We start from the raw sequence: 27,938 nt of genomic DNA, 5'->3' as shown, positions 1-27,938 counted from the left end.
AGTCCGACCACCATATTAGGATGGGAAAAACTGTCAAAACTCCGTACGCGGCGGAAGAGACGTAACCAATCTAGAGACACCGCCGTGCGGAATGACGTCTCCGACCGCGTCCCAAATCACGATGGCGGAAAACACACATAAAACCGCTGTGGAAAAACAACCTGCCTGAACACGGCAGATTCCCCACAGCTAACAAACCACACATTGCGAAGAACCCCCTCATCTCAAATCCCTCCACCTGGAACTCCGCCAACTTGAGCGCAAGTGGAGGAGAGATTACCACCCCTAAGTAGAGATGCCTATGTGGCCGCCCGCAATAGGTACAAACTTGCCATTCTTACAGCAAAAAAACGTATGCATCAGGAAAAATTTTATCGGCCCCATGTCAATCCAAAGAAATCTTCAAAGTCCTCAATGAATTTATCTCCGACCCCAGGACGCTCCCCACCCAGGTTGCCACACAGGAAGCATGTAATGCTCTTAGCACCTATTTTGTCGAAAAAATTGTATTGATTAAGGACACCATCCCAGTTACTTCTCCTAGCGCTGGTTCTGTTTCCCCCCCCCACAACTCTTTTTCATTTACACAATTCCCTCTCTTAGACCCCACCTCTCTGGCCACTCTTGCCACCCGCATCAAGTCTGGATCCCCAGACGATTGTTGTCCCCCGTCCATACTCCGGGCTATCTGCCACTCTTTACCCAACTGTATTCTCCCTCTGTTAAATTCTTCTCTCTCTTCTGGCACGGTGCCTGGCTCCTTCAAGGAAGCCGTTTTGGTCCCCCTCTTGAAGAAGCCAGGGGCGGATCCCGCCGTTCCAGCAAATTACCGTCCTATCTCCCTTTTACCTTTCTTTTCTAAAATCCTGGAGGCCCACGTCACCACCTGTCTCTCACAGTTTATCGAGAGTTCCAACTTCCTCGAGGCCAACCAGGCTGGCTTCAGACCCGGCCACTCTACGGAGACTGTGATCCTGGCGGTGCTGGATGCCTTGAGAGACGGGGTTGACAAGGGTACCCCCCAGGCCCTGGTATTACTAGATCTGTCTGCCGCCTTCGACACGGTGGACCATAACATCTTTTTCCACCGTGTCGAGCAGGCTGGCATCCAGGGCCTGGCGCTGGACTGGGTCAAATCCTTTTTGACCGGCAGGTCTCAGACCCTCAGCCTGGGTACCTTCAGGGCTCCCAGGGAGCACTCGCCCTGCGGGGTCCCCCAGGGCTCTTCTCTATCCCCTCTTCTTTTCAATCTTTATCTTCGCCCCCTTCTTTTTTCCTTGAGGCAGTGGGACGTTACCGTGTTTAATTACGCGGACGACCTGCAACTCATCTTTTCTCTTAACTCCCCTTCTGCTATTCCCAATTTTCAGGCAGTCATGTCCCACATCCTCCAGTGGATGGGCCACAACCAGCTAAAATTGAACCCCGGGAAGACGGAGCTCCTCCTTCCCGGTAGGAGCGCCACCTCCTGGGGGCCACAATTCTGGCCGGCGGAACTTGGTCCCTCTCCCACCCCCGTGGCCTCGGTGAAGAGCCTAGGGGTCACAATTGACTCCGGTTTATCCCTAGGGCCACAGGTGGGGACGGTGGTCTCGTCCTGTCTCTACCAGCTGCGCAGGATCAGGAAAGTGGCATCCCTCTTCACACCCGATGCCCTCCTGCAGGTCATCATGGCTCTCGTCCTCTCCCGCTTAGATTTTTCTAACGCAATCTACCACGGTCTGCCTAAAACATCGGTAGCTAGACTGCAAGTGGTGCAAAATCAAGCGGCGAGACTGGCCCTAGGGATCCCGAAGTGGCAATCCGCCAGGCCCCTCCTGGCCAAACTCCATTGGCTCCCCGTTACCGCAAGGTCGGCCTTCAAGATCGGCTGCCTTATTTTCAAATCGCTAACCGGGCCTTGTCCCGCCTTTGTGAAATCTCTGATCAGACCCTACTGCCCGCCCCGGAATTTGAGATCCTCCCATCTTCACCTTCTGACCGTCCCTTCTTACAAGCTTTGTAGATCCGGAGGCCGGAGATTTGCACACCTGGCCCCCAAGCTTTGGAACTCTTTTCCCTCTTCTCTTAAAGCCTCTAACTCTCTGACTCTTTTCCGTAAGTCTCTAAAAACCTGGCTCTTCCCTCAATCTGGTTAGTCCCTCTGTACCCTCTATGTCCATCCAGCGCCAGGAAACCCATGGTGTCAGTGCGCTCTATAAGCACCCCTTACAATACAATACAATACAATACCCACCACAAGCAGCTCGCCCACATGGACCCAGCAAGTCATGGACCATCATCAACGACGACGCAGGTACGCTACACACCATTTACTTCCGGAAGGGGAGTACCTGGCAGGGCTGTGACGTTGGGATGGGGAGTGTCATGTCACAGGAAATACATTGACGAACGCAACAAAATATACACAATTGAAGTACACAACCAGGAATGACAGCTACAAACCACTAAACATGATACATTAGCTTTATTCAACATAATAGGTGCACAATATCAGAAAATCCAAGAGCATGGGCATTGTGCCCAACAGAACAGGTACATCATTGGCAGCACGTGAGAGGGCAGAATGCAGTATGAGAACAGCAACAGGGCATTGTGCCCTACAGAGCAGGTACATCATTGGCAGCATATGAGAGGGCAGAATGCAGTATCAGAACAGCAACAGGGCAGTGTGGGCAACACAGCAGGTACATCATTGGCAGCACGTGAGAGGGCAGAATGCAGTATCAGAACAGCAACAGGGCATTGTGGCCAACAGAGCAGGTACATCATTGGCAGCATATGAGAGGGCAGAATGCAGTATCAGAACAGCAACAGGGCAGTGTGGACAACACAGCAGGTACATCATTGGCAGCACGTGAGAGGGCAGAATGCAGTATCAGAACAGCAACAGGGCATTGTGCCCAACAGAGCAGGTACATCATTGGCAGCACATGAGAGGGCAGAATGCAGTATCAGAACAGCAACAGGGCAGTGTGGACAACACAGCAGGTACATCATTGGCAGCACGTGAGAGGGCAGAATGCAGTATCAGAACAGCAACAGGGCAGTATGGACAACACAGCAGGTACATCATTGGCAGCACGTGAGAGGGCAGAATGCAGTATTAGAACAGCAACAGGGCATTGTGGCCAACAGAGCAGGTACATCATTGGCAGCATATGAGAGGGCAGAAGGCAGTATCAGAACAGTAACAGGGCAGTGTGGACAACACAGGAGGTACATCATTGGCAGCACGTGAGAGGGAAGAATGCAGTATCAGAACAGCAACAGGGCATTGTGCCCAACAGAGCAGGTCCATCAGAGGCAGCACGTGGGAGGGGCTAAGTGCATCAACAGTCCATTGCACTGAACAGGTCCATCAGAGGCAGCACGTGAGAGGGGCTAAGTGCATCAACAGTCCATTGCACTGAACAGGTCCATCAGAGGCAGCACGTGCGAGGGGCTAAGTGCCTCAACAGTCCATTGCACTGAACAGGTCAATCAGAGGCAGCACGTGAGAGGGGCTAAGTGCATCAACAGTCCATGGCACAGAGCAGGTACATCAGAGGCAGCACGTGAGAGGGCAGAATGCAGTATCAGAACAGCAACAGGGCAGTGTGGACAACACAGCAGGTACATCATTGGCAGCACGTGAGAGGGCAGAATGCAGTATCAGAACAGCAACAGGGCATTGTGCCCAACAGAGCAGGTCCATCAGAGGCAGCATGTGAGAGGGGCTAAGTGCATCAACAGTCCATTGCACTGAACAGGTCCATCAGAGGCAGCACGTGAGAGGGGCTAAGTGCATCAACAGTCCATTGCACTGAACAGGTCCATCAGAGGCAGCACGTCAGAGGGGCTAAGTGCATCAACAGTCCATTGCACTGAACAGGTCCATCAGAGGCAGCACGTGAGAGGGCAGAATGCAGTATCAGAACAGCAACAGGGCATTGTGCCCAACAGAGCAGGTACATCATTGGCAGCATATGAGAGGGCAGAATGCCTTTTCAGAACAGCAACGGGGCAGTGTGGACAACACAGCAGGTTCATCATTGGCAGCACGTGAGAGGGCAGAATGCAGTATCAGAACAGCAACAGGGCATTGTGCCCAACAGAGCAGGTACATCATTGGCAGCACGTGAGAGGGCAGAATGCAGTATCAGAACAGCAACAGGGCATTGTGGCCAACAGAGCAGGTACATCATTGGCAGCACGTGAGAGGGCAGAATGCAGTATCAGAACAGCAACAGGGCATTGTGCACAACCGAGCAGGTACATCATTGGCAGCACGTGAGAGGGCAGAATGCAGTATCAGAACAGCAACAGGGCATTGTGCCCAACAGAGCAGGTCCATCAGAGGCAGCACGTGAGAGGGGCTAAGTGCATCAACAGTCCATTGCACTGAACAGGTCCATCAGAGGCAGCACGTGAGAGGGGCTAAGTGCATCAACAGTCCATTGCACTGAACAGGTCCATCAGAGGCAGCACGTGAGAGGGGCTAAGTGCATCAACAGTCCATTGCACTGAACAGGTCCATCAGAGGCAGCACGTGAGAGGGGCTAAATGCATCAACAGTCCATGGCACAGAGCAGGTACATCAGAGGCAGCACGTGAGAGGGCAGAATGCAGTATCAGAACAGCAACAGGGCATTGTGCCCAACAGAGCAGGTACATCATTGGCAGCATATGAGAGGGCAGAATGCAGTATCAGAACAACAACAGGGCAGTGTGGACAACACAGCAGGTACATCATTGGCAGCACGTGAGAGGGCAGAATGCAGTATCAGAACAGCAACAGGGCATTGTGCCCAACAGAGCAGGTACATCATTGGCAGCACGTGAGAGGGCAGAATGCAGTATCAGAACAGCAACAGGGCAGTGTGGACAACACAGCAGGTACATCATTGGCAGCACGTGAGAGGGCAGAATGCAGTATCAGAACAGCAACAGGGCATTGTGGCCAACAGAGCAGGTACATCATTGGCAGCATATGAGAGGGCAGAATGCAGTATCAGCACAGCAACAGGGCAGTGTGGAAAACACAGCAGCTACATCATTGGCTAGCCAAGTACGGGTGTCAAGCGACCCGTCACAAGGAGACTAATAAAACATAGGTGGTTACATACGTCAATCTACACACAAACTTAAATGAGATGTGACTGATGGCAACTAGACCTCACACCACAGAATCTGGTGGACTGCTTGAACAACTCGCCTCGGACACACCGCCAGCACCAGCAACAGGAATGTGAGACACAGCCACCGATCTACTGACTGACACATGAGCCCTAGACCCAGACACGCCGCCAGCACCAGAAACAGCAGTGTGAGACACAGCCACAGCTGTGATGACTGACACATGTGCCATAGACCCAGACACACCGCCAGCACCAGCAACAGGAGTGTGAGACACAGCCACCGATCTACTGACTGACACATGTGCCATAGACCCAGACACACCCCCAGCATCAGCAACAGGAGTGTGAGACACAGCCACCGATCTACTGACTGACAAATGTGCCATAGACCCAGACACACTGGCCGGACATGTCCCTGTACACTGACCAACAAATACCATGCTTGCACCTGACACATGTGAGTGAACAGCAGCAGAGCCACTAGGACCACTGAAATGTTGAGCCACAGGGCTGTATGTGCCAGGAGGCAGGGTGTATCTTGGAGCTGGGGACAGCTGTACTGGAGCGACATTGGGGTGTTCAGGTCTCACTGGTGTGTGTCTCCATTTCTTTGTGAAACGTAGGGGCACCCCAGACATGCCTGGACTGATAAGTGGAGTGGCATCACCAGACATCAAAGGTGTATCATGTGCTTGTGGTGGTCTGCTCTCTGGGGACGTGCTGGACCCTGCCTGCCGTTTGCTGTGGGCCTGCCTTCTGCCCTCTGCATCATGTGTAATGGGGGATGCAACAACAGTGTACTCCTTCCTCTGCTTTAGCGGGCCGTGGATGGGAGTAGAGGTATGGAGGGACTCCACCGCTGATACATGTGTTGTACGTTCCTTAAACATCATCCTCAGTGCAGCCAGGGGTGAAATATGCCTGTCCTTGATGGTGCTCGTGTCCATGGGAGAACCCTTGGCCATGGGATGTGCCTTGGACGTCGGAGGTGTCCTGTCCCTGGAATGGCCCTGATCCCTTTCCGGTGCCCTGTCCCTGGGTGCAGACATGTCCATTGTAGTGTCCCTCTCCTTTGAAGCTACCCTGCTCTTGGGAGGTTCCCTTACCTTGGTACTGTCCTTGTCCTTGGGAGTGTCCCTGCTCTTGGGAGGTGCCCTTTCCTTGGTACTGTCCTTGTCCTTGGGAGTGTCCCTGCTCTTGGGAGGTGCCCTTTCCTTGGTACTGTCCTTGTCCTTGGGAGTGTCCCTGCTCTTGGGAGGTGCCCTTTCCTTGGTACTGTCCTTGTCCTTGGGAGTGTCCCTGCTCTTGGGAGGTGCCCTTTCCTTGGTACTCTCCTTGGGAGTGTCCCTGCTCTTGGGAGTGTCCCTGCTCTTGGGAGGTGCCCTTTCCTTGGTACTGTCCTTGTCCTTGGGAGTGTCCCTGCTCTTGGGAGGTGCCCTTTCCTTGGTACTGTCCTTGGTACTGTCCTTGTCCTTGGGAGTGTCCTGGCTCTTGGGAGTGTCCCTGCTCTTGGGAGGTGGCCTCGGCTTGGGAGTCACGTTGGTGGGGGATGGCTGTGTAGCATGTGAATCCATTTCCATACACACCCCTACATGATCCTGTCTGTCAACTCCAGTGTTGGACACGTCGTCTTCGGATAAAGAGATCACAGGCTTAGGGGAGGGTGTCTGTGCCCTCCGTGCCCTGCCTTGCTGCCTGTGGCTGCTCCTAGTGTAATAACCAGAATAGGAGGCCTGGTCTGAAGACTCACTCTCCCCTGTAACATCAAGTGGTATGGATGGTTGTACAGAAGTAGCACCCTGTCTATGCGACTGTACAATGGCTGAGGACACAGTGTTTGCCAATGACTGAACTGTTCTGTGGAGACCAGCAACATCGCCATGCATCCCCTCCATGAATGCCACCACCTGCCCCAACTTCCTATCGTGGTCTTGGAATGCATTGATCATGTTGGTCTGCCCTACACACAGCTGTCGCAGCAGATCAACAGCCTCTGCACAAAGTGCACTTTGTGTCACTGGGGCAGGGGCGGCGGTTCCTGCACCGAAGGCAACTCTGCTCCCCCTCCTCTGGCGAGCACGAGCAGTACATGTTGCAGTGGGTGGCAGTGTGGTCCCTGTGTGCTGTATCAGGCTCTGCTTTCCGGCCTCTTCGGGGCAGTGCTGAGAGTCCAATACCCGTCCCTTATGAACTACCCCAGAGTCCAAATACAATGATACAGACAACCGAGATAGTCCAGCGGGGCACGGGAAAGGAAGGGGACAGCGGGGAGGGAGATCTGTAACGACAAAGAACAGGGATTTAGATTGCCCCACCTCCCTTAATCTAGAATGGTCACCTTCTTTCTATCCGTAAAAGAAACACCCAAATATGATGAGGCTATACCTGTAAAGGAAAATACAAAGGACCAAATCCAATGGAGACAGTTGCTTGAGGAGGTATTAGGAACTATACCCAGCTGTGAAAACAAAACAATACACTTTCAATGCCCTCTGATAGGTAAAAGCAATTCTATGCTGTCGTTTGTGGGGTTGTAATACACATACCAGTTATTATGCATCAAATCCCTTTGTATGGGTACTTCACAGTTCCAATACTTCAATACCCCTCATGTCTCCTGAATAAACGAGATAAGTAAAGAATATTGAACCCTGCGTGTAAAATGAATCCACACAGATGATGCAGGAGGGAAAGTTCCTTCGTGTTGGCACCTTATGCTTACTTCACACAATGGATTATCTTCCCCCCTGTAAGCTTGAACACACAATAGTTCTGAGTGCCCAGGCTCCGTTCAGTTGGATTGCGAGGCTCAGTATTACTCTCACCAGTATGAGTCCTATCGCACCACTCTTCTTATCTTTGAAACAAAGCACCTGGTATATACAACATTGGGCCCAAGTAGTTTTAGCAGGGTTTGACCACACACCCACAAGGGTCTCTATCCCTGTGGCCGAAGTTGCCCAAACAAACCCTTCGGTATCTCCTCTGAATATCAGAGATACCCGTGTTTCTCTCAGCCGAGAGAATCCACCAAGACGAATACAGCAGACTGGGTGTGCTGTTGGGATCGGTGGAACCAACGCCTCACACCCACAAGAGAACAGTTACTCACGGTCTCGAAGGACTTGGGAAACAAGTCAGAGATCCTACCGCTAACTGTTCATGATCCAAAACGCCTCCACAGTAAGGAATTATCGGCGTTTCACCGCCGCTTGCAGCAGCCCTTTATTTCCCGGTCTGCACGCGCATCTCACGTTGTTGCGTGATGTATGCACGGCATGCCGGGAAATGTAGTCTTTCATGCCGGCGGCCCGTTTTTGCCGATAGCCTCGCACCACTGATGCCGCAGAACATGACAGTACATCCCCCTTCGCAAGGGGGGTTGACCCCACCCGCGGCTTCTCCGGAAACAATCTATGAAACTTGGCCACCAACCGGGGAGCCCGAACAGCACCCGCAGGCTCCCAGGAATCCTCCTCCGGACCAAACCCCTTCCAGGAGAGCAGATACTGCAGTCTTCCCCTCACCCATCTAGAGTCCAAGATCCGTTTCACCTCATACTCACTATCCTGCTGCACCCAGATAGGCAAAGGAGCCCTACGAACAGGACACCTGGAGGGCTTCAAGAGGGAAACGTGGAAGACAGGATGAATGCGCAACTGCGCAGGTAAACGCAGCTTAACAGCCACCGGATTTACGTGCCCCAACACCCGGTAAGGCCCAATAAACCGGGGATTGAACACGCTATATTTCCTGAACTTGATGTTTTTGGTGGACAACCACACCAAGTCCCCCTTTCTATACACCGGATTGGGTCTCCGATGTTTGTCGGCTTGGTATTTGTATCTTGCTTTGGCCTGTGCCAGATTCCTGCGCATATCCAAAAGCACTTTGCGTACCCGCAACAATCTGTCCCTCACCTCTGGCAGCTTCACATTGTCATTCGGTAACAGCATAGGGGTGAATCTAGGGTGATGCCCATAGGAGCAAAAGAATGGTGTGTGTTGGGTGGATGCGTGTTGCGTGCTGTTATAGGCCACTTCCGCCACCCACAGCCAATTCACCCAAGAGTCACTGCTGTCCTGCACATAACATCAGAGATATTGTTTCAGGGATTGGTTCAGTCTCTCCGTCTGTCCATCCGATTGTGGATGGAAACTGGTGGACACCGAAGAAGTTATGCGCAATGCTGTACACCAAGTTTTCCAACAACGGCCAGTAAATTGGGCACCTCGATCGGATACAATGTCCCTGGGAAGGCCGTGTAGCCGTACTATGTTCACAAGGAGTAAATGAGCTAATTGGCCCGCAGTGGGCACCTGGGTGCAGGCGATGAAATGGCCCATTTTAGTCAGGAAGTCCACAACCACTACAATGGCAGTTTTGCCTTGGTCTTTCGGAAGTCCCACTATGAAGTCTACTGAAAACCTCTCCCACGGATACTCCGGAGTGAGCAGAGGCTGCAGTAATCCCTGAGGCCTTTGTCTGTCCGTTTTCATCCGATTGCAGGTGACACATTCCGCCACCCATCGGCTCAAATCAGGTCTGATGGAAGCCCACCAGAATTGTCTCTGGGTTTTCTCCAGCGTTTTGATAAAACCCATGTGTCCGGCACTTGGGACTTCATGGCACCAGGAGAACACTGTTTTGCGCAACGTATTTGTGGGTACTAAGACCTGCTTTCCTTTCATAGGTATGCCATTGATCATCTTCCATTCCGGATGGTGTCTAAGCCATGTGCGCCAAACACAGGTCTGTACTCCTCTCCTGACTCCTAACAAAAAATCGTTGGTGTGTGTCACTCCTATGACGTTGGCCGGTTCTACGATAGACCGGATGGGTTTCTCTGAGGGAAGCAGGAGATTTTCTCTTCTTGTTAGCGCGTCTGCCTTTCTATTGTTAGAACCAGGCCGGAATGTAACAACAAAGCGGAACTCCTCGAAGAACATCATCCATCGGAGTTGTCGGGGAGACAGATGTCTGGCGGCCCTTAGAAACTGCAAATTACGATGGTCGGTATAGACCGTGACCAGATGCTTAGCTCTTATCAGCCAGTGTCTCCATTCCACGAATGCATCTCGAATGGCTAACAGCTCCTTTTCCGCGATCGTATAGTTTATTTCCGCTGGACTGAGCTTACGCGACATGTAGGCTATAGGATGAAGCTTGCCGGTAGAGACATCTTTTTGCGATAACACAGCCCCCAAAGCTATTTCAGACGCATCCGCCTCAACGATGAAAGGGATGTCGGGATTGGCATGGGCAATACCGATGCGGCGGAGAAAGCGTTCTTTAGCTTGTCAAAAGCGGTTTGTGCCTCCTCATCCCACACAAACTGTACATTCTTTTTCGTGAGCCGAGTGAGTGGTGAAACCATTCCAGAGAATCCGGATATAAACCGCCTGTAGAAGTTGGCAAACCCCAACAGGCTCTGGATGTCTTTGACGTTGTTTGGACGAGGCCACCCCACAATGGCCTGCACCTTTCTCTCAGCCATCACCTGCCCCGATGGAGTAAGCATTACCCCAAGAAATTCCACCGTCGTCACATGAAATTCACACTTGGTGATTTTACAGAATAGATGATGTTTCAGTAGCGCTTGCAACACGGATTTCACATGTGTCACGTGTTCCTCGGTTGAATTCGAATATATGAGAATGTCGTCAATATAAACAACAACATGATGATCCAGATATTCGCGAAGCACTTCATTTAGGAAGAATTGAAATGCGGCCGGGGCATTACAGAGCCCAAAGGGCATGACCAAATACTCATATAGCCCGTACCTCGTCTTAAATGCCGTCTTCCACTCATCACCCCGTCTAATAATGCGAACAAGGTGATATGCACCACGCAAATCTAGCTTCGTGTATATGCGCGCGGCACGGACCTGTTCCAGCAACACTGGAATCAAGGGTAATGGATATTGAATTTTCACGGTGATGGAATTCAACGCTCTGTAGTCGATGCAGCACCTTTTTCACCATTAGCCTTCGGTATGAAAAACAACGGAGACGCTGCAGGGGATCGAGACGGTCTTATGTATCCAAGAGCCATATACTTATCCAGATAGGCTCGCAATGTATCATTTTCGGGTAGGGTAAGAGCATAAATTCTCCCGTTGGGGCAGTCATACGACCGATGTGGTGGAAGTACCTCAGCCTCCTTATCACTGAAGACCGTTCCATACTCGGCGTAACACTGGGGAAGGGACACTTCTTTTTCCGCTGCTGTGGCTATCGTTTGCAGAGACGCTAATGTTTGTGCCGGGCTCCAGACCCTCGAGAGACAGTGTTCCAGGCAATAGGGAGAAAGAAACTGGATTGTTTTTGTGGTCCATCTTATCTCAGGATCGTGTTTTTGTAACCACGGAAGTCCTAATATGATCCCATATTGTGGGGCTTCTATGATGTTAAACGCCAGGTGTTCATGGTGGGTGTGATCATGAGTAACCTCATACTCCAGAGTATGGTATTTTATGGGTCCTGCTTGTAGTTCGTTCCCATCGGCCGCGTAGACCGTTTCAGGACTTTCTTTGGAGACTAGTTGCACTCCCAATCGGCGGGCTTCGGTAATATCCATGAAACATCCGGTAGCCCCCGAATCAACCATCACTTGAATGTCTTGCTTCACCTCATCAATCAACATAGTCATGTCCAAAAAGAGGTGATTCCTCTCATCTATTGTTTTCGGGGTGAGGGAAGGGATGATATGTGTGCTTGAGGGTCTCCCTTCATCTACCATCAAGCTTTGGAGTTTTCCGTCTCCTTGTCTGTGATTCCTGCAAGGTTTTGTCCTCCCCGAAACCGGTTAACTTTTGGTTTCACCGGGCATTCACGTAGGTAGTGTCCTTTTTTCCCACAATATAAGCACAGTCCTTGTTTGCGCCTATGTTCCCTTTCGCTGGCGGTTAGAGAGGCTCGCACCGCTCCTATATCCATAGGTTCTGTGGATGTAGCTGTTTTGTCTCCACTACTCGCCTGTTCATATGGCATAACAGCTCATTCTTTCTTCTTATGCTCCCCTTTCCGTTCCTTCATTCGGTGGTCCAAGCGTAGGGCGAGATCTATTAGGGCGGAGCATGTGCGGGGTTGTGGGTCGATGTGGGCCAGAACATCTTTCATTTCTTCACTAAGGCCTTGATAGAATAAGGCTGTTCTCTTGGCTTCGGGCCAATCCGTTTTGGCCACTAGTCGTCTGAAATTGTTTAGATAGGTAACCAGATCAGCATCTCCCTGTTTGAGTTTTAACAACTCCCTGTCTGCCGTGAAGGTTTCAGCTCTCCTATCAAATGTTTTTTCAAATTCCTCCCTGAAATTGTCCCAGTGATATAAGAGTGGGTCATCCCGTCTAACTATTGGAACCGCCCATTGTGCTGCTTCCCCCCCTAGATACGAAATAAGGAAAGCAACCCTCGCTTGGTGCGTAGCAAACATCTTAGGCTTACACATGAAGTGCAACTGGACCTGCGTCATAAATACTTGTACCTTTTTGTTATCCCCATAGAATCGTTCAGGTGGAGCTAGAGGGATTTGTGCCGGCATTTCCACCACCACGGAGGTAGCAGGGGATGAGCCACTCGGTGCCCCTGTTGCTGCAGTAGTTGTGGGCAATCTATCCATCCTGGCTCGTAATTGTGCATTCTCAGCCCTCAAGGCAGCTACCTCTCTATTGGAAGCTGCCAGCTCCACTTGGACTAAGGCCAAAGCAGCCATGGCATCCTCTAAGGTAGTCATGGCAGGATCCCAGCACAGCCAAGAAGAGGCAAAATTCTTGGGCCGATAATTCTATCAGGCTCTGCTTTCCGGCCTCTTCGGGGCTGTGCTGAGAGTCCAATACCTGTCCCTTATGAACTACCCCAGAGTCCAAATACAATGATACAGACAACCGAGATAGTCCAGCGGGGTGCGGGAAAGGATGGGGACAGCGGGGAGGGAGATCTGTAACGACAAAGAACAGGGATTTAAATTACCCCACCTCCCTTAATCTAGAATTGTCACCTTCTTTCTATCCCGTAAAAGAAACACCCAAATATGATGAGGCTATACCTGTAAAGGAAAATACAAAGGACCAAATCCTATGGAGACAGTTGAGGAGGTATTAGGAACTATACCCAGCTGTGAAAACAAAACAATACACTTTCAATGCCCTGTGATAGGTAAAAGCAATTCTATGCTGTCGTTTGTGGGGTTGTAATACACATACTAGTTATTATGCATCAAATCCCTTTGTATGGGTACTTCACAGTTCCAATACTTCAATACCCCTCATGTCTCCTGAATAAACGAGATAAGTAAAGAATAATGAACCCTACGTGTAAAATGAATCCACACAGATGATGCAGGAGGGAAAGTTCTTTCGTGTTGGCACCTTATGCTTACTTCACACAATGGATTATCTTCCCCCCTGTAAGCTTGAACACACAATAGTTCTTAGTGCCCAGGCTCCGTTCAGTTGGATTGCGAGGCTCAGTATTACTCTCACCAGTATGAGTCCTATCGCACCACTCTTCTTATCTTTGAAACAAAGCACCTGGTATATACAACATTGGGCCCAAGTAGTTTTAGCAGGGTTTGACCACACACCCACAAGGGTCTCTATCCCTGTGGCCGAAGTTGCCCAAACAAACCCTTCGGTATCTCCTCTGAATATCAGAGATACCCATGTTTCTCTCAGCCGAGAGAATCCACCAAGACAAATACAGCAGACTGGGTGTGCTGTTGGGATCGGTGGAACCAACGCCTCACACCCACAAGAGAACAGTTACTCACGGTCTCGTAGGACTTGGGAAACAAGTCAGAGATGCTACCGCTAACTGGTCATGATCCAAAACGCCTCCACAGTAAGGAATTATCGGCGTTTCACCGCCGCTTGCAGCAGCCCTTTATTTCCCGGTCTGCGCGCGCATCTCACATTGTTGCGTGATGTATGCACGGCATGCCGGGAAATGTAGTATTCCATGCCGGCGGCCCGTTTTTGCCGATAGCCTCGCACCACTGATGCCGCAGAACATGACATGCTGTGTCCTGACTGAAGGTGTCGATTGCCCACTCCCTGTCTGTGCCAACAGTGCGGACTCACCAACACTTTCTGAGGATGAGGGCGATGGTGTTTCCACATGCGAGTCCTCAGGGACGGTCCTGTCCCCCTCTCCGGGGCTGCCCCCTTCAGTGTCAGTCTGCGTGTGCGTGACCTCTGATTCGGAAGCATTGCCACCACTTATCTCCGTCGTCTGTGGGTCAGTGCCCTCTGCCAAAGCTCAAATAGAGAGAAACGCGGTGTGAGTAAGTGCCACACTCACGCACTGAAGGACAACAGATCTAGGATTCCATTACATACATTGTACATGTAGCACACATCCTGCACACGTCCCACCCCAACTATCTGCACACATGTCATGCCATGGGACCACAGACCTCAACGGCATGTCCTGGAACCCTCAACTTCCGAGCAAGTGGGCTGTCCACCTGGCGGACATGGATGCCAACGCCTACTCCGCTAATGGCACCAGCATGGTATTTCAGATAAACATACGCACCACGGAAGCCACTACTGTGTCCGAGCAGCAATACATGCATTGCAGGCCCAAGTAACATACACATACAATCTGCTTACCGCTAGTGTGCTGTTGTTCCCCACTCAGCTGGGCGGACAGGTCAGGATGCGTCACAGCAATGATACGGTGCATAAGAGGGGTCATGGTGCGGCGGGCCAGACGTGTAGATCTTGGAATCATCCCCAGTGTCATCTCCGCCACATTCTTGCTAAGCCTGGAGATGTCGTCCCAGCGCTTGTGGCAGTGTGTGTGTCGTCTATTGAACCCCTCCACTGCCCATACATCACGTGCTATCGTCCTCCACACAGCCTTGCGAATGTGCAGCTTTACCTGCCATGATGGGAGACAAGAGGGTAACGTAAGTGGACAGTATGACATGCACAAACATCGCAGTAACACGATTCAACATGCAGCCATGCTCAGCACTACACATGTAAAGGTCCCACAGCACACCGCCAGGCCTGCAGAAGACAGGAGCCACTGAACACCTCATGACCAACAACATGTACACCACTGTACATACCACCTGTCCGGGTGCACCGTAGAGCCGTTGGTAGTGGCTGAGCACACCGTCCACAAGGACATCCAGCTCCGCTGCGGTGAAGGGACGCGACCGGGTCTCTCGCACTCCCTGCATGGCAAGGTCCTGGACAGTGGCACAACAGCAGCAGCCGTTAGTAAGCTCAGCAGCAGCAGGTCGAGGTGGTGGTCACAGGCAGCAGCCGTTGGTCAGCTCAGCAGCAGCAGGTCGAGGTGATGGTCACAGGCAGCACTGAATCAAACCAGTGAATGTGTGCTTGTGAAAGTCACACATATATAGGGCCCAGAGCCCATGTCAGTGGCACACGTGGCCAGCTATTGGTTCCCCCTGGAAGCCTCATTCGAAAAGGCCCAATGACAGGCCCTGGTGTGGCGGTGCGCTGTTTCCGCCATTGTCGATGGCGCATACGCGCCCCGCGTTCCCTCGTCCCATTGGCTGCCTGTGCACGTGCCGTCACGGACACACATTGGCAAGCGCAAGTGCTCACTTCCGCGACGGTTGCATCATTTGCAACAATGTTCAATCAGTGGTGCCACAATGGCGGTGCAGTGCGCACTTCCGCGACGGTTGCATTATTTGCAACAATGTTCAATCAGTGGCGCCACCATGGCAGGACACGCCTTCCGCGGGGGAGGTGCTGGCCAACACATACTTGTAATTATGGATATCGAAATGGTAGGTCATGACCCCCCTTACAGTCACGTTGCATCATCCACCGTACACCGGCCGTGGCAAGCCCGGTGCACAACCGCCGTGCCAGGCATGTCACCCACCGCCGGCCCAGGCCGGTCACCCACCGCCGGCCCTGACCCGGTGCACAACCGCCGTGCCAGGCATGTCACCCACCGCCGGCCCAGGCCGGTCACCACCGCCGGCCCTGGCCTGCTGCACAACCGCCGTGCCAGGCATGTCACCCACCGCCGGCCCTGGCCCGGTGCACAACCGCCGTGCCAGGCATGTCACCCACCGCTGGGCCAGGCCCGGTGCACAACCGCCGTGCCAGGCATGTCACCCACCGCCGGCCCAGCGCCGGCGGTGGGTGACATACCTGGCACGGCAGTTGTGCACCAGGCCTGGCCCGGCGGTGGGTGACATGCCTGGCACGGCGGTTGTGCACCGGGCCTGGCCCGGCGGTGGGTGACATGCCTGGCACGGCGGTTGTGCACCGGGCCAGTGCCGGCAGTGGGTGACATGCCTGGCACGGCGGTTGTGCACCGGGCCAGGGCCGGCGGTGGGTGACATGCCTGGCACGGCGGTTGTGCACCGGCCAGGGCCGGCGGTGGGTGACTGGCCTGGGCCGACGGTGGGTGACATGCCTTGCACGGCGGTTGTGCACTGGGCCTGCCATGGCCGGTGTACGGTGGATGATACAACATGACTGTAAGGGGGGTCATGACCTACCATTTCGATATTCATAATTACAAGTATGTGTTGACCAGCACCTCCCCCGCGGAAGGAGTGCACCGCCATGGTGGCGCCACTGATTGAACATTGTTGCAAATGATGCAACTGTCGCGGAAGTGCGCACTTGCGGTTGCCGATGTGTGACCGTGACGGTCCGTGCACATGCAGCCAATGGGAAGAGGTAACGCGGCCCACGTATGCCCATTTGGAAATTGCGGAAGCAGTGCACCGCCATGGCGGCGCCAATGATGTTATTATTTGGACCGCTGCACTGTGCTGTATAGTCCGCTATTGCGTTATGAGGGTTGTGACCGTGCTGGCGACACTGCATATGTAATGCACTATATCATGTGTGTTCATACTATGCCCATTAATGTGCACACAATGTGCTACACATGTGCATGTCGACGTGTTGACGTCTTGTATTTCCCTACACACGTTTCAAATACTTCACATCTACACTGTACATCAGGCCTGTCTCGCCACAGTCAGAATCTGTTGACAGTGTGTAGTTAATGTGTGCTAATAACAATGGTGGGGGTACACATGCATTCTGTGTATGCGTATGTGTGTTGCCTGTTGTTTGACCATGCATGTAATGAGCGGATGCTCACCATTGTAAGTGTTGTCATCGGTGCATGATGACATGGAGTGTGTGTAGCAGAATCATTTAGTGTTTGCACGTGCATGTGTGTCTGTGATGAGGTTTGTACACATTTGGGTCCTTACACATGTCTTGTTGGCAGTAATGTTGACATGAGACTAAGTTGCATTGTACATGTTGACACACTTCATGTTGCTAGTGGCTGCACATTGTTCATAGGGCACTCCGTATTGTCGTTACTTTCTGAGATGTCACACATATGACTATTGTCCACAACATTTATCTTCTTGCTAGTGTTGGCTTACATGTGATGGAGTTGCACAGCAATGCGTTGTTTGTAAGTTGACTTATATTACATCTACTCCCACACAGGAGGGCTCCAAATGTCCATCGCCCATACACTGTGCTGGAGGATATGGTTGACGAGGAGGTGATCAGGAAATTACGGCTAGATCGACGTAGATTGATGGAGCTTGTAGACCAATTGTCTCCTCATCTGCAGCCACGAAGGACGTATCCTGGTTCCATTACACCCACAGCTAAGGTGATGGCGGCACTACACTTTTTTGCTACTGGCACCTTTCAGTACACAGTTGGACATGCCGGGGGGATGTCACAGTCCATGTTCAGCATGGTACTTCGGGATGTTCTAAAAGCCATGATGCTGTACAAGGATGACTACATCCATTTCCCACGGCCGGCAGAGTTGGCAGCTATCAAAGCAGACTTCTATGCACTGGGTCAGATACCACACGTAGAGGGTTCCATTGATGGCACACATATTGCTCTCATTCCACCACAGGCACGTGAGCCGGTATATAGGAATCGCAAGCACTTTCATTCGCTCAACGTGCAGGTGGTGTGCCTGGCCGACAACATCATCTCCCATGTGTGTGCAAGATTTCCAGTCTCCGCACATGACTCCCACATCATGCGGAGCAGCATTGTCCCCCAACTGATGGCAAATCTGCGTCCAGGACACGCGTGGCTTGTTGGTGAGTATGCTGTGGGGACTTTTGTGATTTCTGTGTTGTATGGGGTACCCACCAATTCTGGTTGTGATATTTTTGTCTGTCATCCCCCTACATAGGCGACTCGGCGTACCCAAACCGGCCCTGGCTCCTGAGTTCCATACGTAATCCTACTACAGCGGGTGAAATGCGCTACAATGATGCCCATGGAAGGACACGTAGAGTGGTGGAACGTACTTTTGGACTGCTAAAGTCCAGGTTTCGATGCCTGGATAAGACCGGAGGGGCCCTGCCTTACTCACCAGGCAAAGTATGCAGGATCGTGATTGCCTGCTGCATGCTCCACAACCTGGCAGTGCGCAATAATATTGAACTGATCTTGGACCCTGAAGACCAACAAGTTCCTCGGCCTCCCATCCCACCCATGTCTACTGATGAGGATAGTGTTGAGGAGGAAGGTGTGGACCAGAGGCGTCAGCTCATTGATCGCTATTTCCCTTGAATGTGAGTGACTACCTCCTGTGCCGGTTGACAATGCGTTATGTATGTTTGCTGGTGGTGTGTGGATGTGGTGTTCATCAGCTGCCTGTTCTGGTATGTTATGTTTGCATGTATGTGTGTTTATTTCTCTGGACATGCAAGTCTCCATGATGTGTGTCCTCTCATCCACTGAATTTGTGATGGGTGTGGTTTGTGGAATTTTGCACTGCTGTGTGTTGTGATGGGTGTGATTCACTTACCTGACGTGTGTTTGCTGTCTCTGATTTTCCCTAGGTCACTCCCACAGCGGCAGGATTCTGTACGACATGGTTCCCTGCACCTGGTCAGGTCTGTTTCTGAGACAATCATGTGAATAAACATGGAGGCAACACATCATTGAGTGTGTAAGTGAAATTTATTTACAGGTTGTGCATTGGTGCTTGTGGATATATACAAGTAAGTGTTGGGTGGGGGAGTGTGAGTTGAAGGTCATGGTAGATGAAATGTCCGTGCTGACACCACATTGGGTGATGTCCCGCTAGTCCAGCAGACCTGTGCCAATACTTGGCGTAGTGGGACAGGATAGTTTGCGGGTGGATGGCAGCCTCAGGCAGTGTTACAGTCATTGTCGGCCCCTCTTTGAGCGTGTAGATGGAGCATCCCCACTGCTCTCAGCTCCATCCAGCCTCGGACGGCCCCTCCGTCTTGGAGGCGCTACGGAGTAAGCTTGTGGAGCAGGTTGCTCAGGGGCCACATCCATGTCCCAGGTGCACAGGTGGCGGTGACGGTGGTGTTGCAGACCGTGGCGGCTGGACACTTGGTTGAGGGGGGTGGAGGGGGGGGGGGGTGTTGCGGTCTAACCATACCCTCCACAGTGATGTGTGCTGGCCCAGGAGGTCCACTATTTGGCCAAGGCGGCTGTCAATGGACCGCAACACATTGGTGTTATCAACCGAGTCCTGGTGGGCACGATCAGCGTGTCCCTGCCCACGCTCATAGGAAGCCTGGACTCTGCCGAGGGCTTCCAGTGTCTCAGCGGCAGGATGGGGTGGGTGTCCTTCCCCAGCTCGCCGGTGTGAGGTACTCCTGCTTGGGGGATGTTGTCTCTGCTCTCTCCTTTCCCGTCCACTCTCCCTGCTTGCCTGGGATGTTGATGGCCCTGCGTCTTGCGGTGGGTCACGCAGGGTGGCACAGGCAGGAGTGGTGGTAATGGTGGTGGTGGAGGTGGTGGTGGTGGGTCTACAGCTCACTGTGACAGGTGTTGCAGGAGTGACACAGGCCGCGGTTGTTGAGGCAGGGATTTCCAGTGAGCCAGATGGCCCTGGCTGTATGCATTGGCCCGCTCCCTCCTCCGCACCGGAGCTGGCTGTGGCATCGTCACAAGAGAGTCCTGGATGTGAGTGAGGAGAGTGTGGCGGCGGGTTGCTGGTTTCACCAGTCAAATTGCGATCACCTGTGGGAAAAGATTTTGATGATCAATACTTTGGACATGACATGTTTTGATTGACATACATTACTTTTCAGTGTCCACTCGCACACACCCCACCCTCCACCACCCTCCTTGTGGACATGGGGGCCTGTTGGGAGTTGTAGTGCTGGTCTCTCACACACCCCACCCTCCACCACCCTCCCTGTGGACATGGGGGCCTGTTGGGAGTTGTAGTGCTGGTCTCTCACACACCCCACCCTCCACCACCCTCCCTGTGGACATGGGGGCCTGTTGGGAGTTGTAGTGCTGGTCTCTCACACACCTCACCCTCCACCACCATCCCTGTGGACATGGGGGCCTGTTGGGAGTTGTAGTGCTGGTCTCTCACACACCCCACCCTCCACCACCATCCCTGTGGACATGGGGGCCTGTTGGGAGTTGTAGTTGTGACCTAACTCACTCACCCCACCCACCACCACCCTCCTTGTGGACATGGGGGCCTGTTGGGAGTTGTAGTGCTGGTCTCTCACACACCCCACCCTCCACCACCCTCCCTGTGGACATGGGGGCATGTTGGGAGTTGTAGTGCTGGTCTCTAACACACCCCACCCTCCACCACCATCCCTGTGGACATGGGGGCCTGTTGGGAGTTGTAGTTGTGACCTCTCTCACACACCCCACCCACCACCACCCTCCCTGTGAACCCGGGGGCCTGTTGGGAGTTGTAGTTGTGACCTCTCTCACACACCCCACCCACCACCACCCTCCCTGTGGACATGGGGGCCTGTTGGGAGTTGTAGTGCTGGTCTCTCACGCACCCCACCCTCCACCACCGTCCCTGTGGACATGGGGCCCTGTTGGGAGTTGTAGTGCTCGTCTCTCACACACCCCACCCTACACCACCCTCCCTGTGGACATGGGGGCCTGTTGGGAGTTGTAGTGCTGGTCTCTCACACACCCCACCCTCCACCACCATCCCTGTGGACATGGGGACCTGTTGGGAGTTGTAGTTGTGACCTCTCTCACACCCCCCACCCACCACCACCCTCCCCGTGGACATGGGGGCCTGTTGGGAGTTGTAGTGCTGGTCTCTCACACACCCCACCCTCGTCGAGTCGTTTACATTTTTGGTGAGTATGTAGCCCACATGCATGGGTTGGAGCCTGGGAGCTTTTTCTTCTCATTTGTTTGAGGCAGGCCATGTCTATGTGCTCGTGGTGCTTGGTTTGTACTTACCAGCCTCTTCTCCTTCCTCAATTCCTTCCAGGCTCTCTGGGTGCAGTATGCCCAGCACCTTTGCCTCCCAATCAGTATAGGGTATGGGCTCCGGGGGTGTGCCGCCACCTGTGTGATGTGCTCGCAGATGGTTTTTAGCACGGATGCCTTTGACCCTGGTTTTTAGGTCATGCCACCGCCTCTGGATCTCGTGCTTTGTCCTTGGCACGGTCCCTGACGCATTCACCCGAGTTACTATCCTGTCCCACATGTGATTTTTCTGTGCCACGGTGGTCTGCTGGACTAGTGTCCCGAATAAGTGGGGTTCAACACGGATGATTTCATCCACCATGACCTTCAACTCTGTCTCCGTGAATTTGTTTTTTTTTTTAGGTGCCATGGTGTGTGGTGCTCAAGGTGTGTGTGATTGTTTTGGGAGGTGCAGGTGTGTAGGAATGGTGTGGTGGGTGTTTGTGTGGTGGGTGTGTTTGGGTGGTGGTTGTATGTGTGCAATTTGTCTCTGCTGTCAGTCGTCTCGGCCCTCTTGCTAGCAGCTATGCTGTGATGCAAAGGATTGTGGTAGTGGGTGGGAGTAATTTTATAGTCTGTGTCGTGGTTGTGTTACAATGGTTGATGGCAGTGAGGTGCTAGGTGGGTGTGTTGACTAGTGTGGAATAGTAGGTGCTTGGGGGGTTGTCATTGTGGCTTGTGATTGGTGTGGGTGTTTCAGGTGGGTGGGTGTCCTGTGTAGTGTGTTTTGTATTTACTTACGTCTGCCATTTGTAAATTGGTTTGACGGTAGGGATGGTGTTGTCCTTCCGCTGGGATGCTGGGTTTCTCGTTGCATTGTTTCCGCAGCGGTCGTGGATAGAGGTGAGTTCCGTGGGACTGGCGGCGTGATCCTAATCGCGGGAACAGAGCATCCGCAGGTATTGCGGTGGCTGTGCCTGTTCCCGCGGTCATGTTCGCCCGCGGCGGACGGAGTTTCTTAGGTTCCGTCCGCTTGCGGCGGTCTCAGGTGTACTCCATCCGCCGGGGACGGGGTTTGATGTACTCCGACCGCCGTGGACGAAGTTTCATGGCATTATTATCCTAATTGCAACGGCGGTTTCTCCGCGGAGCGGTCGGGAGTATCTTGGCCGCGTCCTTGGCGGACGGAAATCGACCCCTAAGTTTTGGAAGTGACCTCACGTTAAGGAGTCCACACATCATTAACCCTTTATCAAGAAATTCTCCAAGAGGAGAAGCTGATAATAAAAAATCAAGGGTACCTTTGTCAGTATGAGAGTCACAAATCTGCAAAAGGTGCTCCCTGGAGTATTTTTTTACATTAGACTCCCCCTTAACAGCTTCCTCAAGTATGATACAAGCAGCATGGCTGGCGCTGAGCGCGACTTTGGCGCGGACAGGCCCAGACGGGCTTGCCTTTGGCGCGCCCGCTGCACGCGTCCGCTGCACGCGTCCACTGCGCGCGTCCGCTGCGCGTCCACACCATCCCCGATTATGTAGCCCTGAGCGAGCGAGTGGCTGCAGGTGTCAGCAACCACTAGAGCGTTGCCCCTACTACCACCAAGACAACAGGTCCGCTCGCATGGACGGACCTCGCCAATCTCCAAGTACCGTGGCAGAGAGAACGCCCCCGGCCCTTCAGCAGTGTCAGAGAGCGCCAAATGATCACAAGGAGAGTTAAAAACAAAAATTACATACATTGTAAAAACGGTATTTTTTTAAAAACGCGCAGAGAAAAAGATCGTCTAACCGCACAGGCAGGTCCCTGCCAGGCGCACACCACTACCTAGTTCTTTCATATGGGCCTTAGAACAGATGCTAACTGCTGGCAATGCTGCGCCCCACAAGCTAAGTTCCTTCACTTAGTGTCTGCTAATAGCAAGGTTTTGGGGGCAAGCATTTGGCATGGGGCTGTAGCTGGGGTGCTCGCCTCTGGTGGGTTTGCAGGGCTATGTAAAGTGTATGCTCTCCCTGCAGATCACCTCCTCTTGCCATACTGCTCCTTTTGCTAATCTCAGAGTGGCCATACACTGGGGCAATTGAAAAATGGATAAAATACATTACTTTTTGTCTAGAACAATTCTCAACTTTCTTGGAACTCGTGAACCTTACGTTCAAACCCAGATATATCTGGGCTCCATTTGCCACATGGCTGCGGCAGAGGGCTTCGGATGCGGCTGTGTCACCTGTGGAGCCCTGGGAGACACTCTGTTGAGAACGCCAAATATCTTTTATGCCAGTTATGATAAACGATGTGATCCAGTTATAAATATTAGGTGCTGCATGTAGAATGTCAGAGATAATAATACTGAAGCTCTCTTGGGAAACATATTGCACTGTGAGGACTATGTGGAACTGAGCCTTGTCCACCATGTAATTGATTACGTTTATATTCCATTTGCGCTGTGACGTTGGATTTTTCTGATCCCCCTCCCTTTTTAGTTATTATTGTTTTTCTTTTTGTCTGCCTTGCTTTTATTCATTACTTTTTAACTACATGGAACTACAGTATGGCTTTGTAAAATGTCAATGTAAAACAAAATTTGTATATACTCACATTATAAGCAGGACTGTGCTCCCATTTTGTTGGAAAATTCTGCACTTGCCTTAAGATCTTACAAATCTGGGTCACCGGACGACCCCTTTCTCCTTACATTTTGGGCTCTAATCGTGAAGCTATCAACCCGTTTTTAAACCAGCTATTGAATCAGTCAATTCATACAACCACAGTAACTAGTGGTTAGAAACAAGCGAAGCTGATCCCATTACTAAAGAAACCATTGGCTGATAATGCCAATCTTGCCAACTATTGTCCCATCTCTCTATTCCCAGCCTCCACAAGATATTGGAGAAACTTATTAATGAGAGGCTTTCTGCCTTTTTAGAGCATAATGAGTTACTCCCATCCTAATCGGGCTCTGGTGGAGGTAGCAGACACGATCAGGCTGGCAGTGGATCAGGGGAAACAGGTTGCACTGTTTCTTCTAGATCTATCTGCAGCTTTTGATACAGATTCACACTTTATTGTTTTGCAGCATATTGGTGCTGTAGGTGTGTATGGTGTAGCCTTGGTGTGACTGAGCTCCTTTCTGGCAGAGAGGTCTCAATCAGTGTGAATGGACCCTTTTGTCACAGAACCTAAGGCATTGGGTTTTGCTGTTCCCCAGTTTAGTCATTGATTCCTACACTATTTAATGTGCCTATGACTTCCCTGGCTACGCTGATTAAATCGTTTGGTTTACACATTGTCTCGTATATTGATGATACTCAACTTCTTCTTACAGTAAATCACAAATTTCCGAATGCTATTAGCAATTTTTTTTTTGTTGAAAACTTTTTATTGATTTTATAACACAAACACAAACAACTTGCAAGGAGTGAAGAAAAAGAGACATCAGTATACACAACATTGCAGTACATGGTGTTGGAGCGGGAAGGACAATCCAATGAGCGTTTGTTCTATCGAGAAAGAGTCTCACAGGGGGGGGGGGGGCTGAAGAAACAAATTGCAAACAGTTTACAATAGTATGTGGAGGAACCCTCGGGCTACGGGGACGTAGGTGCAACATCTAGGTCAGGAGGAGGAGGGGCACATATATCGCCACGGTAAGTGTTCCACTGAGTCCATATCTTCCCCCATTTTCGGGGGTACCTCGAGAAACATATACAGTTTTTTCTCTAAACATGCACCAGTCCATGTTTTGTTTCCATTTCCGAATTCCGGGCGGGCCCTGAGCGCCCCACAATTGCGCAATGTCTCTTTTGGCAATCATGTTGCCCAAGGTCACCCACCGAAGCTGCGACACGGAGTAATCATTCGGTTCCCATACGTTCAGCAGGCATCTCCTTGCTTCCGGCATCGATTGCACCCCGGTAACCTCACTCATCACCTCATGCACACGGGTCCAGAATCGCACTATCTCAGGGCACTCCCAGATGATATGCAAAAAGGTGCCCAGAAGACCGCAGCCACGCCGACACAAACCATCCACAGAAAAGCCCATGTGTACCAAACGGGGACCAGTTACATACACTCTATGCAGGATTTTAAGTTGCACAAATCTAAGGCGCGCCTGGATGGCTACCTCTTTAGGGGAAGAGATCGCCGCCTGCCAGTCCTCATCGTCCAACTCCAGCCCATCACCAGTCCAGACCTCTCTAAGGCGAAACAGGAGATCAGACCTGGAGTTGATTAATTTTTTATAGATAAGCGAAATCGTACTGTCAGGAACATGTCCGTCCAATACCCTGTCCTCAAGCGGGGACGACTCCGGAATCTCCTCACCCGAAGGGAAGACCGAGAGCACCGCGTGTCGGACTTGTGCATAACAAAAAATTTCGCGATCGTCCAAAGCGTACTCGGTTTCCAATTCCTCAAACGTCTTCATTCTCCCCTTGGTCCAAACATCATCAATCCTGCTGATACCAATCAAGTCCCACCTATCAAACCCCCGGGACTGCCAAAGTGAGCCAAGTCTATCAGACGCATACAGGGGGGTGGCGCGACTCAATTTATTAGTCCACCCAAGCGCCATGGAAGCATGTCGCCACACCTGGACGGCCGCCCTGGTGGGGCCCGTCACATTGCGAGGGGTGAGTTTCGAGTAGAGGGCTCTATTGTAGTCGCCCCCCGGTAACAACCACTTGTCCATCTCAAAGGTCGGATTTGGCAAAGGGCCATACATGCAATGATTTATTGCCCCCAGTTGAGACGCCCAATAATAGCGACGGATATCAGGCAAGGCAATTCCACCGTCGTACCACGGGAGCGACAATTTAGCAATGGCGATCCGGGGCCTACCCCCCCACACCAGTCATCTCTGTAAACTCTCAACCTCACGGAAATATGTAGCCGGGACAACGTCAAGTGTGTTTTGCAATGCGTAGAGGAAGCGGGGCAGTGACATCATCTTAAACAATGCCGCTCTACCCAGGGGAGAAAGAGGAAGTTTCTCCCAGGCGACCACATCTGCCCGAAGGCGCTGAAGAGGGGGCAGTAAATTACGGTCGAACCGGAGTGCAGGGCTCAGCGTGATAAAGATGCCTAGATATTTAAATCCGTCTTCCACAATCGCGATAGGACAACCACTGGGCAGAAGGGGGGCGGCACCTGACAGGACGTATACACAGGACTCAGACCAGTTGATGACAAGACCCGAGTTTTTGCGGAAGGATGTTAAGACATCAAACAACACAATGAGGGATTTACTGGGTGATGTAAGATAAAGCAGAATATCATCAGCGTAGAGAGATACACGGTCCTCAAACTCCGAATTCCATCTAATGCCCTTCAGGGACGGTTCCCACCGCAACCAGGCCGCCAGCGGTTCCAAGGCAAGAGCAAACAACAAGGGGGACAGGGGACAGCCCTGTCGCATCCCTCTGCTCAGTGCAAAGGGCGCAGAGACCCGACCATTGACCACCACCTGAGCCACGGGACCGGCGTAAAGCAATTTGACCCACCGAACGAATTCCGAACCGAAACCAAACTGAGCAAGAACCGCCCACAAATACGGCCATTCTATTGTATCAAACGCCATTGTAGCATCCAAGGACGCCAAGACGGCGGGCTCACGCAGCGTCTCGGCTTGTGCCAGGACGCCATGCAACCGTCGGAGGTTAAGCGCCGTATTACGATGCGGTATAAAGCCGGATTGATCCGGGTGAACCAGGTCCCCAATAACGGTCGCCAAACGTGTCGCCAGCAACTTGGCCAAGATTTTAGGTTCCGCATTAATCAACGAAATGGGTCTAAAAGAGGCGCAGCGATCCCGAGGCTTACCATCCTTGTGGATGACAACAATAGTGGCCAGTCTCTGGTCAGGCGGGAGAGACCCCACCTCCAAAGACTCAAGAAACATAGAGCGCAGATGAGGAGCTAGCGAATCCGGGCGCAGTTTATATAGCTCAATGGGGAGCCCATTAGGGCCCGAGGCCTTGCCGGATCGGACCGAACGGACAGCAGCGGCAATCTCGTCCACAGTAGGCGGAGCATCCAGAGCATCTCTATCAATGTCAGACAATCGGGGAAGTGCAATATCACGCAATAACAGGCGGGAGTCCTGCTCCGATCGATCAGACACCTGGGTGTACACCTCGCGGAAATAATCGGCAAAGCATGCAACAATATCAACAGGGTCTGTACAACACTCACCATTCTCCGCAACAATCACAGGGACGACACGACTTGCATTCTCCCTCTTGTCCAACCAAGCAAGCAGATTCCCAGCCTTATCACCCACATCATACAGGCGTCCCTGCTGTTCCCTCCCCATTTCCTTGGCAGCTTCAGTGACCAGAGCCCTGTATTCAAGTTGTTTCAACTCCAGTAGATGTAACCCCTCAGCGGTAACCCCAGATTCCAAGCTCTCCTCCAGGGCCGTGACCTCCCCCTCAAGTCGAACCATCTCAGCACGGTTGGCCAATTTCACGCTACCAATCAATGAGAGGGCCTGGCCACGAATGACCGTCTTGTAAGCTTCCCAAAGTAAACTAGGGGAGGACACAGAGCCCACATTTTCCTCAAAGTAACAATCATGTGCTTTAACCAGCTCATCCCTGACCCTGGGGTCCTTCAAATACCAGGGGTTGATCGTAGCCACTCGGCCC

Source organism: Lissotriton helveticus, chromosome 2_1 (genome assembly GCF_964261635.1).
Source record: "Lissotriton helveticus chromosome 2_1, aLisHel1.1, whole genome shotgun sequence".
NCBI classification, from domain to species: domain Eukaryota; kingdom Metazoa; phylum Chordata; class Amphibia; order Caudata; family Salamandridae; genus Lissotriton; species Lissotriton helveticus.
This window is presented reverse-complemented; position numbering follows the sequence as displayed.